The following is a 17,500-nucleotide window of genomic DNA, read 5'->3' on the forward strand; positions in this document are numbered from 1 at the left end:
TACACACACCTTATACTTTATATAAACTAATGGTCCTAGGTTCAGTTCCACCGCGTAGCACGTTAAACGAATGTCTCTACCAGTGCTCTGGGCCGCCTAATACTTTGTGACTGGATCGGAAGAACCTAATGTGATGATAGAGATAATGGCAAATGTATTGGACAAATAGTTGCTAGTTATATCCTATGACGTACATGTCTCACTATCAGTTGAATGTGAAAAGTCTATCATCTGAGAAGTTGAGGCAATCATCATCGTCATATATATATATATATATGTGTGTGTGTGTGTGTAAGTATATATATGTGTGTGTGTGTGTGTGTGTGTAAACAGAGTTGTATGCATATGTATACATGCAAGTATGTATGGGTGAGGGCACAGCTATATAGCGTATACGTTTGCGTTTCCTTAGTTTCTAAAGTAAACAGTTTTGAGATGAAAATGCTACTAAACTCATACATTTTCCTCAAAGCCAAAGAGAGGTGCACGTGGGCCTCATGCCACAGCTTGGCCAGTGTTTACCTATAATAATGGATCTGAAACTAAAACACTCAGTGACACCTTAATAAAATACAATTTAGATTTTCGACACGTTTGATAGAAAAACAAAAACAAAGGAAAAATAATTGGAATGCTGTTGAATGTTTACTAGTCTAACAATGTTAGAGGAGCAACTAGGTTTAATGGAATGAGTGAGGTTACTGAGAGTAAAAGAAACACATTTTTGTTGTCAAGCGTCCACCGCTGTCACCATGAAGTAAACAATTGTGTTGCTTTCCTCTCCCTGTCTTGCGTCTAACTGGAGAACAACCAATCAATGTATGTTGTGCTGTATCACGAATAAATAGTTAACAATAAAAGTAGCTGGTTTTCAAAGCAGTCAGCTTTAGCTGATTAATTGAAACTGAAAAATCTGATTATGTTTTATTAAGTGAATGAGAGGTACCTATGAAGTACCGCCACCCTTCTTCATCACTACATAATTCTTGTGATCTGTGTTGAGTTGCAACTAATAATCCTTTTGTTCTTTTATGAAGACTGGAGTAATCTAGTCATCGAAAAGTAAGAGGAAAAGAACTAAATAAAGCAAACCTGTTTCAAAATTGGTAGAGAAAAAGAACTAATAGGATAATCTTCAAAGAAGATGGTATTTTCAGTGGTCTTGACCTAGAAAGATAACTTCTTTGCTGTGTTGCGAGTAGAAAATCACGTAGAAAGACGTTTAATTGGAAAATAGTAATGGCTGTGTGATTGAGAAGTTTGTTTCGCAACCACTTGGCTCCGTGTTCCGATCCCACTGCTTTGCTTTGTGGGTACGTGTGTTCTGACGCAGCCACAACTAAGATCTGACTAATATATTGCGACTAGAATTAAGTAGATGGAAAACTCTGTGGAAGGTTACCGTACGCACCCACACATGTGTATCTCTAAAAATCAGGCAAATTTCACGACAAAAATTTGATGTAAGGAGAACGAGCAAAAAGTTCGCGGAAGCAGAGATGAGAAATAGCGTAGTCTGAAAAGCGTAGAAGAATATAACAATAAAAAACAAAAATGCGTGCAATAAATATGCGAAAGGAAGAAACATGCACACAGACACACACATACACAGACATATGTATATATAACATAAACAAACAAATTAATAACAATACCATCTACACACACCCACTTAAAAGAAAGGCGAACAACGCTTCACAAAAATATCACATACAAGCAATGAAAATCTCGATAGGTAAATCATTGAACAGACACAATTACAATATCAGATATTACACCCGATAATCGAAACGAACGCTCGGTTTCCTTTTCAATAAAAGAATCTACACTTATTGGTCATGGGGCGTATAAGACCTGAACTGGGGGCCATGTGAGTGTGAAACTCCGTGTCCTATCAGCCACCCCTGCTCCTAGTAAACTTATAAGCCACACAGCCATGCCTGCATTTGTTCAGTTTGTATTGTGGTTATTTCTAGCATCTATTTAAGCATTTCCTGCATTAAATATACCCCTAGCGTTAATATGTACATGGCTGTGTGGTAAGAAGCTTACCTCCCAGCCACATGGTTCTAGGTTCAATCCCACAGTGTAACGCCATAGGCAGGTGTCTTCTACTATAACATCGAACCAACCAAAGTCTTGTGAGTGATTTTTTGTAGAAGGAAACTGAATGAAGCTCGTCGTGCGGCATTTCGTCCGTTTTTATGTTCTAAGTTTAAATGCCACCGAGGTCAGATTTTCCTTTCATCCTTTTTGGATCGATAAAATAGGTACCAAATGAGCATTGAGGTTGATGTAATCAACTTACCCCATCCCTCAACATGGGTGACCTCGTGCCAAAAGATGAAAAAGACATTTCTGCCACACATCGCATTAAATAACATCAAATATAACTATAACGTTAAGGGTCGGATATACTTCATAGTTATTACCGAATAAAATCTACACACATTCAATAAAAAATACCCTAAATTTCAAAGTAAAAATAAAAAATATATGACTATTGCTGTTGAAATAATTTCATTATGTAGAAAAAATTATATCATGAAAAATATTGGATGGAATAAATGTCAAGAAATGAACAAGAAAAAAAGCCAAAAAACATTGTTGTTAGAATGCCAGACAAACAAAATTGATGTAAAAGAATACTGAAGAAACTAAGTATTTCATCCAACACTTCACATCAATTCCGCGAAAAATAATGGTACTTCATTATTTTTTTTCTTTTCTTTTTTATAGAACAACATAAAAGAATGGAGAGCTTTAATACCAGATCAGCTTGGATGTTGTCTTTAGAGTTCAAGAGACCAAGTGACTCTTCTAGAATGTTTTTAAAATAGCAAGGTTTTTTTGAGGAGGAATAAAATCAAATCGATACTACATAAGTTCTTGGTTTGCTTCACTTGAAATGTTAAGATATTTATTTTTAATTTATGAAACCAATTGTTTGAAGAAATCTGAAGAATTATGACTTTTAGGTTTCTATTTTCTGTAGCCATGCTAGGGGTCCGCACAGAAGTGTTTTTGTGGAAAAGATTGTACCCATGTTCGTTCATTAAGTCTGCTACGTAAAAATCAGTCACTTTTGCCGAGCCACTATGTTAAGGGGACGTAAACAAACCAACACCGTCTATCAAGAGGTGGCTGTGGAGATAAACATACACACGCACGCATAGTCACAAATACACACACACACAAGCAAACACACATAAATTTGTATACGACGGGCTTCGACGCAGTTTCCGTCTACCAAATTCATTCACATGACATTGGCCAGCTTGGAATATAGTAGTAGACACCTGCACAAAGTGCCATACAGTGAGACTGGTCCCGCGTGGTTGCAAAGCAAGCTTCGTAACCACACAGTCCTATTCCAGGTTTGTGGAATGGTTTTCTTTGAAGGTTTATTTTTCGAAAAGCACCGACATTAGTAAACATTGCTGAAGTTACATCTTATACATGAATATATCAGAGGAGTATTCATACAGCACTGAGTTACCGCAATCTTGTGTCCAAAATCTTTTTCGAATTCATTTTTTCCGAAACAAGTTTGGTCATCTCTAAATTAAATAAATGTTACGTTTCTTAAATACATGAATGAAATACGGAGAATTGTACATTGGTATTAATGATATAGTTTTATTAATACTGTGGAAAGAATTGTTAAACAGAGCCGCCGAACAGACCAGCAAGGTAGGCGCTGGAATTTAAAGTTCATTTCCGTATATTAGTGCGTGTTATAAGAGGTTCGAGATCTTCATTATCTAGAATGGTGCCGTGCCTGTAACATGCACTTGTAATCCCAGATTATATTTATAAAATTCACAATGCTTTTTCTCCAAGAAAAATGTTTGTACTTAGTCTTAAGTCTATGATGTGCATTTTTAAGAATTTTGCCAACGCACGGCTATATGAAGCAGAATATTTTTCAGTTGGTTTCTGTCTCATAACGAAAATATTTTAAAGATTATTATATTTATAATCAAAACGATTCAATGTATCTAATTATTTAGATTTAAATACTGATAATTATATAATTTTTTTATGAACAGATTTAATTAAATTTATTACAGAAAATTATCATTCGGAGATAATTATCAAAATAAGCTAAAATAGTTTATTATTGAAACATAAATGATAGAATTTGCCGCTTATTTTCTTTGTCAAATAAAAACCCAGTAATGTAAATTATGAAATTTCAAGAATTTTTAATATAATGAAGGAAAAAAAAATGAATGCAAAATGTAATTTATGAAAAAATGTAAATTACTAAATTGAAATAAGTCGAAAATGAATAGAATAATGTTTTTTCAAGATGCATAAATACGTACTTTTACTTCATATTCGTTTATGGTATTAAATTACATATCGCACATTATTCCCTACACCTCACCTTGTGAACGTCAGTAAAACATCTGACACAAACTTAATGTGTCTAAAAGAGCTCTTGGTGCGGAACCTGCCCCTCTTAGAAGACGGATATTACAGGTAAACGTCATCTTTCCATTAATCTTTTAATCGGTACCTATGAATTAAACCAATTCAAGAAAGGAAATATGGACCTTAACGTAGTTTCTTAAATACGTAAAAACCTAGAAATAGCTGTGAAATTTCCATCAAATGCCAACCTTTCTTTTTGAAAATGTATAGATAATAAGGATCAATGAATTCCTAACAATGCAAAATCGTGGATTGACAATGGCTGCAACCTAGAACAGATAGGTGAAGGTTGCTATTTAGACGAAGCAGCAACAACGACAACAGCATTTAACTACGTTTCAGAACGTAACTGGATATAAATGCAAGTATAAATAATATGGCTAAACATTTGACGATGTGTTCCAGGATAACAAAATAAACGACTTACACAATATATAAAATTATGAATGCTAAATTGTGAAAGTAATTCTAAGCGATTCCCGGCATCTGTGGCTTATTTGATCCACACGACCAAATTATTTGTATCCTGCACCTCCCCCTAGAGGATATTATCCATTCTAATGAATATAAAAACCTCACAGCGTTAACTATTTTTTACTTTAATGAATAAGTTGTTTGATTTGTCGATCCATTTTCAAAGTTCTGGAAGGCAACCACGCGTTACGACAACTGATTTTTAGGCAAAAGAATTTACAGAAGCGATAATAAGACGCTCAGTACTAAAACCAATACGGAAAATCATGTCAGTGTGATTTCTATACTGAAAGATCGAACAGCAGTTGAGGCGGAGGTTAAATTAATCAATGATTATTAATTGAGTGAAGATAAACTGTAAGATAGAAAGACGATTATCTAGAGTTGCTCGACAATCTTTTCAGACAACTTGCATTCTAAAGTGGGAGGACGTGTTCCCATTAGAATCCCTAGGGGATTCTCAGGAACCATTTATCATAACTATCTCTGTGAATGGCCAGAGGTATCTATAGTGGTTATACGAGGTTTCTGATAACTTCAATAAGCGCCATAAAGGCACCACAAAGTTAAAGGCCAACGATCAAGTAATGACAACACTTGAACGAAAATCAGTTAACTTCTAGAATTGTTTTCTTATAAGGAATCTGATAATGAATCACATCTGCAATTATAGAGATGGTTTTGTCTGAAAATCTGATATGCCAACTGCAGACGGTAATAAAGGCATTTTATTTAATCTTCAATTGTCACTTCTGATACTATAATTAAATAGTTTCCTTGAGTAGATTTCAGTAATGTTTACTTATCCTCACTGCGTGTATATTTTTGATTAGATTAATATAACATAAATTCCGGCATATTAAGTCTCTGTACCCTTGCTTCTCTATTGAACCTTTATTCGGCCATTCATTATAAGTACGAAAACATGTGATATAACAAACTAGTTTGCTATACACCTCCAAGGCAGCCTTGCGTGTGTGTGTGTGTGTAACAATAGTAGGGATACATATGATAACGTTTATCAGTTTACACGGTAGAATTAATCGAGAAAAGGTTGACTTAACTGAATCTTCAGGTTTCAGGTTAATAAATAAATTACTAATGACAGAACAAAAGTATAAACATATATTAGATACTAATAATCTCCAGAAATTACGTTTTTCAGTGTGAAAAACCGTCATTACAAAAATTTACAGAAACATCATCATACTTCATCTCATTCTCTTTCAAAATCGCATCCACCACGGTTCTCCTTCCCACCGCAGCCCTCAATCCCACCACCACAACAACGGTATTTCACGTATTTTAGAGCATTTGTTAGATTGCATATTGTAAAAGCTGTCGCCATCACATTTAATCGGAAAGCAATTATCAAAGCCTCGTATAAGTCACTCTTGATAAAATGACCTGCATCAACTTCACCGTTTTCCCCTTTTTTTTCATTTCGTTTGTGTCGTTTTTTTTTTAGGTTTAAAAATAGGTAATCGCATGCCAAAATCCAATCTATTTTTCTGTCGTTTACATTTTCCTTTTTCTATAGTTCTTCCTTTTTAATTCTGTTTATATCTCCATTTTTCCCTTTTCCTCTCGCCTCACCGTTATTTATTTATTTTTTTTTCTATTTCATTTTCTTCGAGCTTTTTTCTCTCTTTTTCTTTGAAACTCCTATTTTTACCTTTCTTTCACATTCAGTTTCTCTCCTTACTTTCTCTGTCTTTCATTTCTGTCATCTTCACCTCTCTCTCTCCCTTTTCCCCTCTACTTATACACTCTATTGTGTTCAGTATCAGGCAATTGCATGTTACATGCCAGTTCACCCTCAAACATTCTACGATGACACCTTTTACATTTGCTCAGTTATCCGATTAAAACGGAAGACTTGATTAGTCTAACCAACACACTTGCAGGAATATATCGGCAACAGCAGCAGACACGCCAACAGCGACAACAACAGCAACGGTGCTGTAACAGAATCTTTATGTGATCGTTAGACTTGATAGAATTATCAACCAAATCGCCCTCAAGACAGCAGACTGTCTTAGAGAAACAAAAGAAAAATTGCAGCAATCTGGTGACTTTGGAAATGCTTTTGTTGATTATTTTGGTAAGTTTGGTTTATGTTGACCTGTGATAAAACCGACTGCTGCTATCACCACCACTACTACTACTATTAGTACTACTATTAGTACTACTATTAGTACTACTATTAGTACTACTATTACTGGTAGTAGGAGGAGGACATATATACCGAGGAAAGCTAAGGATGAGCTACAAATATTGAAAGAGAGAGCGAACAAAATATTTACGGAGAGGAGTTGAGTAGCAATAAAAATTTATAAAGGAAGACATAGGATTAAGTATCGTGCGAGACAAGCAGACATGTAAAAAATAGTAATATATAGAAGGCAATTGTCGAGAACAAAATGATATGCTAAGAGATAACACACGCGAGGGAGGGGAGATGCAAAGAAGAATGACAACAACTCAGAATAGAGAGGAAGTACTGGAGTGATAACGCTATGCAGTTAAACGATTCGCCTCCTGTATATTGGCTTCAAAATTTTGCACAAGCCCAGCAATTTCGGGGTGATTAAATGGACCCCAGTGCTTAACTGCTATATTTGTTATCGAACCCGATAAAGTCGACCTTGGCAGAATTTAAATTTAGAGCGTAGATATGGACGAAATGCCGCTAAGCATTTAGCAAAACTGACTAATTATATATTCTCACCGTTAACTCATGGCATTTTTAAGCGCGTACTTTAGCAATCAATAGCAGAGTATTCATTATAGATTTTATTACCAACGACTGCGTGAATAAAGCCTCCAGTAACACCGGCAGTAATAATAAAGATTATATGGCGTTCATGAGGACGATTATTATGATGTTGGTGATGATGGATGTGAGAACAAGGTGACAATTACCAAAGCGATACTCATGAAATATGTGTTTATTAATCTTATCGGACGTAACATTGAATTTCGTGTAGTTCTTTGCGCTGTGAGTTAAAATAACGGGTAACCCATTAAGTCCCACATTACTTAAATTTCTGAATATTACTTTTAAACTTTTACAGATGATTGAAAATAGGTTAAAAGGAGACAAAAATAATTATTAAAACTCCTTTGCCTCAAGTAAAAATGGAAATACTCGGTGTCCTATAAATAGGACACTGAGACAATGTGATATAGTTTATATAAGGTTTTCATTTAGTGTCATATTTATGGGACAGTGGGACTTAATGGGCTAAGGCCAGCTTTGGCCTTCATCGTTACAAAATAAATAAAGTATCCCTTTACTGCTGGAGTCGGTTCTTCCTCCTAATCTCTGCCACCCTATCATTCATGAACTCTCTATCTTAATCTTGTCCTCAGAATAGTCGACGCTTTGATAATCTCATGTGAAGTCACTCTCAGTCTTATAGATGTTACAAGGGAAAAAAACTCTTGATGATATAATTTTAAAATGTCTCCAGAGGGCGTAAAAGATTCGACTCAGCATTTGTAGTGACAACGGTGTGAATACGTTTTCATAAGCATGTGTGTATGCGTGTCTTTATTTAAATATCTGTGTAGGAGACGGTAATCTGCTACTTTACGAGGCCGGAGACCTTGCACTTGCTGTTTACAGGCTTAGTTGCCTTCTTACGTGACAGTCTTAACACTTTTGTGCAAACAATTATTGAATTTAAAGTTTTAAATTTCAGCGCGTGTATTGCTGGCAACAGCGTCTGTAAAATGTTGGATAAGATTTGCCAGTGATTGTACTACTCGTCCATGATTTGTACAGTCCTCAAATATATATATATATATATATATATATATATTAGACGCAAACGTGGCTGTGTGGTAAGAAGCTTGCTTTCCAACTACATGGTTCGGGCTTCAGTCAATGTGCGTGGCACCCCGGGCAAGTGTCACGAAATATTACCTCGGACCGACCACCAATACCCTGTGAGTGCATTTGGTAGACAGAAACTGAAAGAAGCCCGTCGTGTGTATATGTGTGTGTGTACAAGAAAACACAGTTCTCCAATTCTTGTCCGGCTGCAATCCTCAGCTGAACGCCGTGTTTCGACAAGATTTCGACCCATTAAGCTCAGTATCTCTCCACAAAGTGGGCCTGCAACAGCTGGACATATTGTGTTGCAACCGGACTCATGACAGTTTTGTGGCCTTATCCGCACTCATAATCCTCCTGGTAATCCAAGCAGTACCCTCAACTGCTTTCTCCCCACATTCCTTGGTCTTCCTCACAGCAGACACACCAGCCACTTTCAGAAACCTATTGAGAAAAGGTGCTGGGAAACCCCAGCAGCCGACCTCAAATGCAACCAGCTCATAGATGCAACCCTTCTCCCGAATCTCAGTATCAGCTCTTCATAGCCAAACAGCTTCCGCTCATGGCACAGTAAGCTCCCTAAGAACCACACGTCTCTGACTCTCATCTACCAAAACCAGGTCGGGGCCGAGTGCTGACAGAACGATGCTTTCAGGTAATGGCTTGTCCACGAACACCTAACTAATAAATAACGAATAATTTTTTACGGGAAATTCCAGTACAACATTTATATGTAAAATACAGAATGAGATATAAGGCATGAACAGACTAAAATGTATTGGAAATTACATTTGGAAATAAAATCAGCGATGTTTCACACAAGTAAAATAACGTGACTCTTGTGATCCACTTTAAACCTTCCTTTCTACGAAACAATGCTTTATAAACAAAGCTATTTAAATCACAAACAACGTACTACTTATTTGAGTCGGTTAAACCAATTTACATACCGTACATTAATCTGTAGCGTGATTAAATATTTAATCAATCAATACATTTTTGTACAAATGACGTGCATTAGAAAATGTGTGTTATCTCTTATAAGTTTAGGGAATTCCAACCAGCAACATTAGTGACATGATTAAAACAACCGCATTTCGTTAGTGTATTCTTAATATATGCGAAATCTTGTATGACTGTCATCGACAGAATACACAGTCCTTTACAGTAGAGACTAAATGAAGGTGAAGAATGACAAAGAACTCGAGTAATCTCGTTCAAATACTTTAACAAGGATTCAGCGGAAAGAACATAACATTACCATCAGGATGATGGTAGGAAGACGGTATCTAAATGAGATGTTAGATTTGCCACTCAGCCAAAACAGCACTTTTGTGGTTTTGAACCGATCAGATTGTTAACTTCAAACAACGTATAACAATTCTGTACTATTAAAGAAAGAAATTAAGTTTTTCTTTTTTAAAAAGAAATTAGAGCTTCTATTTCAAACAACAGAAGATTTTGTGAAACTAATAGATTAAAATTAAGAATATTCATCAATTTCACAGTTCATATAATTTCTTCTCTATAGCCTTTTTAAAAAAAATATCTGCTAATTATTTACGTTTTATTCTTTCATATTCTTTACTATTTTGCATTTCATTTATATTTTAAGAATGAATATGCTATTTTAATAAGCCACTACAGAAAAAATGGAAAGGAACAAAAAAAAAAAAAAACAGCAATAAACAAACAATTATTTAAATTTTTTTGTTGTTCTAGTTCACTGGTCTGATAACATAATAGCCAGCTTTTTACAGATTTTAAATATTTATTCTTAGTTTGTTTTTCACATTTTTTTTTCAGAATTTATAACATAAAAATCATTGCATCACAGATTATTTTTCGAAAATTTATTTTTATTAATGTGAAAATCAAAATTTTGATTATATGTGCGTTTGTGTGTGTACATGTGAGTGAGTGTGTGCATATGTGTTGGCGTGCTAGTGTATGTCTGTGTCAATAGGTGTATGTGTGCGTCTATATCAGTGTATAATATCATTTAACTGAATAATTAATTAATAATTATATAAAAATTGATAAAGCTAAAACACATGAAAGAAAAATAAATAAGGTGAGAAAAATATGTAGAAGTAACTAGAAAAGATACAGGGTGAGTGTGAGAGAGAGCGAAAAAGAAAGACTTACAGACAGACACACACAGACAGAGATAGACAGAGAACGTTTAAGACAGTTAGCGAGTAAGTATTGTGTTTTTAGTATATTGAATGCCATAGAATATAAACACCAACGTCCCAAGGTGCAGGCTTGAATAATTACTCAGAGATAGCTCTGTCAATATGAAACCAATGATATCCCGGTTACCTCACGAATAAAGAATATTTATCCACTAATGTGATGTTGAGAAACCATTGGCGTTTTTCGGTGCGTGCGTGTGTTAGTGTGTGTGTGTGTGAGAGAGAGAAAGTGCGTGTATGTGTGTGAGATTCTTTGTGTGCGTGTGTGCCTACGTATGTGTCCGTGTGATAGAGTGTGTATGTGTGTATATGTGTGTTGTATATTGTGTGGCAGAATAATTGCCTTTTGTTCAACGGTGACTATGTAAGTCTAGATGTAAGGTCGAGTTCTGATAATAAACATACACATTTTTAATGTACGTGACATATTTTCTACCTTTTCTCTGTATTCTTCCTACATAACGTTATTTATATGGACATCCTAAACCATTTTTCCTACACACACACACACACACATACTCTCACACACAGACACACACATGTACATTGCTTAATTCAATGCATAAAAATTAGAAACATTTCGAGGGAATGCGAAATAAGTCTGGGAAAAATGAATCTCGAATGACATAAAAACATTATTATTCGGTTGAAAAAAATATTTTCGGAAAGGAATTATTCGAAGACTGCGTATGGGACACGAACCCATGTCTCTTGTAGGCGCCTCGTGCACTTTTTCCATCCCAAATAGTTTTCGAACCCAATGTATTTGTGTATGTATATATATATATATATATATATATATATATATATATATATATATATATATATATATAATCAATATTAGCAGTTTTGTATTAGAAAATCAAGAATTTATACAGGCTCTAAAAGAAGTGCTCAAACTAGTTGAAACATAGGTACAAAGTTAATTGCAGAATAAAACCGTTACGTCATCGACTCAAAAAGCCGTAGCCCACCAATGACCACATATAAAAAGTACAACGTAGACCACAAAACCAAATTAGCAAAGGGAAGTCAAAATTTTGAAAACATAAGAATAAAAATCGATGAAAAATACAATAGAAAAATATAAATAGATAAACTGCGATTAAAAAGTTGATTAAAAATATTAGAGACTGGTACAAATATAGTAGAATATATATATATATATATATATATATATATATATAGAAAAAATAAGACATATGGAAACGTAGCAAAACAGTTCATTCGCTGAAGCCAATAGCCAATAAAAGACGTTCAAGATAAATAATACGAAAGTTCAACTACCTCCTTCATGACAGCAAATTTAGTAGGTAAAATCCAATTTCATAAACAGGAATACCGAAGTGTACGGGACAAAACAACAACAGAACATCCAATGTGTGGCAAAGTAAAATCCATATTTCACCATTCCGCAGGTAACATTAGTAAAGTCAAACCATAAGCATCATTTACAGTGGATTACAAGTATAGGTGGAATACAAACACAGAACACCTATGGCCATCTCGAGGGTATATATCACCGTATTTAGGGCACAATAGAGCACTAATTAGTGATAACCCCTTCTTCAGGGTAAAAAAGACACACAGACATCAACGAAGTCACCAGTCAAATAAGATTTTATAATTATGAGAGCAAGCTTAAATAAATAATAATATGGACTAAACCATAAACCAAAAACAAAAAAATCTAATTTTTAGTATACCTTTTAGAATAGTCAAGCAGGTTTGGTAACTGAAACTATTAGGTTTCAAATCCAACGTAAGTCATGATAAAAAATAAATACTACCATTGTATCCATATTTTTATTATTATTTTTATATCAGTATTTTTGTCTTTTTATTTTAATTTTTATTTCTATCATTACCATTACTATCACCATTACTACTATTATTACCACTAATACGATTATTTTTGTTCTTATTTCCATTTTTATATAGTTTTAGGAAGGTGGAGGAAAATTTATGATTGCAAAAAGGGATTACCTCGATAAACTTATTCAAGGTTTTCGGCCCAAAAGACCTAAGAATGGAAAGGGATTCCCTAATGCATAATAAGCACTTGCTAATATTAGCCTTAAATTGGGGGGTTCTAGATAAGATTGGCCATTCAAGATAGTACTTCTTATTCCTCCTCTTGAGGTCATGCAGGTAAGAGGCGAGTGTTGTGGAACTATAATATTTCTCATTAGAAAAGGAACTCATGTGCGCCCTATACCTGGCTTTAAAATTCACTGAACTTCCAGAAGGGCGGCGAGAGTGAGGATTGGTAGAGTACCGTTGGAGATAGATATGGAGTGGAATGGTTGGTGTCAGCGGTAATATATAAATGCAAAGACAAGGTGGATATCATTAAAGTGGAGAGGTCGAGAGAAATCGAATGGTGGGGTTTTGGGGAAGAAATTCTAGCCCATATTACCCTACCGGACCTGCACAACATTGCTGAGGAATTAGTGATTCCCAATGACACTCGTTTACGGATCGTGGTGGAGGGAAGGCAACCAGTATGCTACAAATGCAGAAGTAGAGATCACATGCAAGCGGTGTGTCCTCGCAGAGAAATAATCGTAGAAGATAAAATAGAAGAAACAGAGGTCTGTGAGGAGGAAATGGTACTGACCGAACAGGAAGAGGAAGAAGAAAAGCAGGAAGAGACTGAGGAGCATGGAGAAAAAAAGCGTATGCGGACTGAATCGCCGCCAAAGTCCCCAAAAAGAAAGAAAAGGGGAAAGAAAAAAAAGATGATGGCAGATGGAAATGATAGCGAGGAACAGAACGTAACTAAGATTGAAACCCAAGATACGAAGCAGGAAAAACAGTTGACAATACAGGAGAGGTGGCTAAACTGGTGGAATGTGATGATGCAACAGAAGGAAAAGGCGAATGCAGAAGGAAGGATAATCGGAAAGGTAGATTTTAAAAATATTAGAACAATACTTTTCTACAATAAGGGTGTAGAAACGGAAAAAAACGATAGCTAAAATAAAAGGATTCGTACGACTGAAATTAGAACCCGGAACGTTTCATGATGAAACAAAAGCAATAGTGGTGAAGGAATGGATAGCGAAGAAGCTGCGAGAAATGAACAGATTTAATTTCCAACTAAGTGGGTTATATGTGGGCTACAACACTTTGCCAAGCGTCGTAACGGTGGAGGAGCTGAAACCATACATAACAACGAAAGAATCATAAAAAGAAAAAGTAAAATGAATAAGAACTGTATAAGAAAACTGTGAAATGAAGCTGCGAGCTTTGGAGGACTCGTAAGCCATTCCATCATCATATTGTAATTTACTCATTTCATCTAATTCGATCTATGTACCCCACGTTTTGTGTTGTCTGTCCTTGTAATGTCCCCCTTCTTTGTAAATGAGGCCTTTGTGCCTATAATAAAGAGAAATGGTGACTTCGTTGATGTCTGTGTGTCTTTTTTACCCTGAAGAAGGGGTTATCACCAATTTGTGCACTATTGTGGCCTAAATACGGTGATATACGCCCGAAATGGCCATGGGTGTTCTGTGTTTGTGTTTCACCTATACTTGTAATCCACTGTAAATGATGTTTATAGTTTGACTTTACTGATGTTACCTGCGGAATGGTGAAACTTGGATTTTACTTTGCCACACATTGGATGTTCTGTTGTTGCTTTGTCCCGTGCACTTCGGTATTCCTGTTTATCAAATTGGATTTTACCTACTAAATTGGCTGTCATGAGGGAGGTAGTTGAACTTTCGTACTATTTATCTTGAACTTTTTTTTGGCTATTAGCTTCAGCGAATGAACTGTTGTGCTACGTTTCCCTATGTATTATTTTTGTTCTCTATATTTTTTCTATATATATATATATATTTATTCTACTGAAATTGTACCGGTCTCTAATAATTTTAATCAACTTTTTAATCGCAGTTTATTTATTTATATTATTCTATTGTATTTTTAATCGATTTTTATTCTTATGTATAAAACTTTTGACTTCCCTTTACTAATTTGGTTTTGTGGTCAATGTTGTACTTCTTATATGTGGTCATTGGTGGGCTACGGCTTTTTGAGTCGATGACCTAAGGGTTTTATTCTGCAATTAACTTTGTATATATATATATATATATATACACACCCACACTCACGCACACATGTATATATGTATGTGTGCGTATGTGTATGTATATATATATATATATATATATATATATATACACACACACACACACACACATCTAAATACACACGATGAAGGAAAGGAGATATAACGAAAGCCTCTAACAAGGTTGAAATTTTTTAAAATAGCCCTTTAACACACATTTCCTTGATTGTATCCTTCTGAAAATAAGCCCTTGCGCTCGAAATGTAAAGGTCTTTAAAAGATTTCCAGCATTTCGAGAAACTTGCATTATTTCTCATTTCCTACTTCTCGTACGACAATGCTTCAAGTGAACTACAATGTTATTCACTAGTATGTATGTACGTATGTATATACGCAAGTATGTGTCTGAGTGTTTTGCTTCGCATTAAGACTAACAACACAGTGTGTAGACATTAAGGACATTAAATAATATTTTAATCATATTTTGTCATCATAATATTTTTCTTGTCTGCAAGTTGACTTAAACACTCAATTCTCATAAGTATTGGTGTTTCATATTTTACGGATACATAGCAATATTTAAAATGATAATAACATACGATACATATCAATTTTACCACTTTTTTTCTTAAAAAAATATTATTGATATTACTATTTTATATTTATGCTATAAAACAATAATAAATTTTTGTTCTATTTCAAGGCATTTTTGTTCAATTGAGTTTGACAACTCTCTCAGACGCTGGTATTTGAAATAAGACAATATTTTCGTTATCAGACAGACTGAAAAAGAGCCACGTATTCTTTTGTCTTTTGCACCTATTGTTTTCTATAATTATTGATATTCCTAATGGCATTATACATATGATGATGATGATAATAATAATAACAACAATAAAAATAATATTTAAGTGGTGAGATCGAAAATCGTCGTGGTACAAACAATTGTTTAGCTTCAAGCAGATTGTATCGATAACACAATGGAGATGATACTCAATCAATAAAGTTTATTAATCAACGTATGCAATTCACTTCGTCCCATATTGAATTAGATGGAAATTACGAAACAAATACAACTTTACAACTCCACTATATTGCAAGAAAAGTTATAAATAATGCAATTATCAATCAGTCGTTTCAGTGAATAGAGGACGTCAGTGAGCGTTACATACGTTTCAAAGGAAACACCAAACGGATCTTACATAATTTTAAGGTATTACATAGATGTTTAGTGTTCTTTCTACCTGGCTAATTTTTTCACTGTTTACTACTTCGTTGTCAACAATGGACATCTAAAGAACGGGTAGAAAAGTACTCAAAAAGAAGGAACACTGAACGTTCCTACTTCCATCAATGTAACCTATTTGAAGAAGTGTTATTCTCGAAACGTTACAAACACTTCGTTGCTTAATATATCATTGTGCATGAAGCATTAAACTAATATCACTTCTTCGACTAGTTTCCACGTAAATTTCGACACTACACGCACACACACGGATATATATATATATATATATATATATATATATATATATATATATATATATAGAGAGAGAGAGAGAGAGAAAGAGATAGATTCATATATAGTTTCATATGTAACGTGCATATATAATTTTATTCTCATATTCGTAGAAGTGTGAGGGTGTGTGTATCGATGTAAACACAGTTATATTCATATATCACATAGAAGAATATTAATTAAACACCGATTATAAATACAGTTGTCTTACATAAACGTAAGCCTCGAAATGTATGGAAAGTGTTCGATTATTTTGATCTACAAAATTCCACCAAATCTAACGTGCCACAGAGACTCATGCACCGACATTATGAGATGATATCACTATTGCAACCGCTTGTTGAATAAAAGCATGAAACAGAGTAACAATCGCCCAAGTCAAGAGTTTATTTATATTTACATTTATACTACACCACATTTAAATGACGTCTGGGTCCGAGATAAGAGCGATAGTACTTTACTGTACATGTAAATATCACCAGCAAAATAGAAAAAAAAGGAATCGAATTTTTCATCTCTAAAATTAATTCCAGTCTGAAACAGATATAAAAAAAATGAAACCTTTTCCCTCATATATTTAAATGTTAAACATCATTTATTCCTATAATTCTTGAGAAATGGTTATTTACTCCCGCAATGAATCTATATTGTTCATCCAAAACGGTAAATTGTAGAGCATGGTGCTCAGAATTGTGATAAATATCATTTGAAACCATTCATCATTTGGATATATTTTTTTATTACAAACGATAAGATAACATCATTTTTGAGGGTGGAATTGGGGCAGAGGTACCGAAATAACTATCAAAAACTATATTTGCAGAAGCAAATGTTCATTGGTTGCTGGTTTTGAATAACAAAAACAGAATTTTTTTTTTTTACATATATCACCGTCAATCAAATATACACAAATATATATCAGCGAGTGTGATTGTGTGAAAGATAGA

General features: G+C 34.4%; 1 long non-coding RNA gene across 1 annotated transcript in view; it reads right to left on the minus strand.

Moving 5' to 3' along the window:
- LOC106880123 (uncharacterized) overlaps positions 1-12,598 on the minus strand; it is a 71,921-nt gene extending 59,323 nt beyond the window's left edge. Inside the window, exon 1 of the long non-coding RNA XR_016245152.1 lies at positions 12,241-12,598. This is a non-coding gene — a long non-coding RNA (uncharacterized LOC106880123). The remainder of the gene's footprint in view (positions 1-12,240) is intronic.
- Between the last annotated feature and the right edge of the window lie 4,902 nt (positions 12,599-17,500).

The sequence above is a fragment of the Octopus bimaculoides genome, chromosome 19, assembly GCF_046866305.1.
Source record: "Octopus bimaculoides isolate indiv1 chromosome 19, ASM4686630v1, whole genome shotgun sequence".
NCBI classification, from domain to species: Eukaryota; Metazoa; Mollusca; class Cephalopoda; order Octopoda; family Octopodidae; genus Octopus; species Octopus bimaculoides.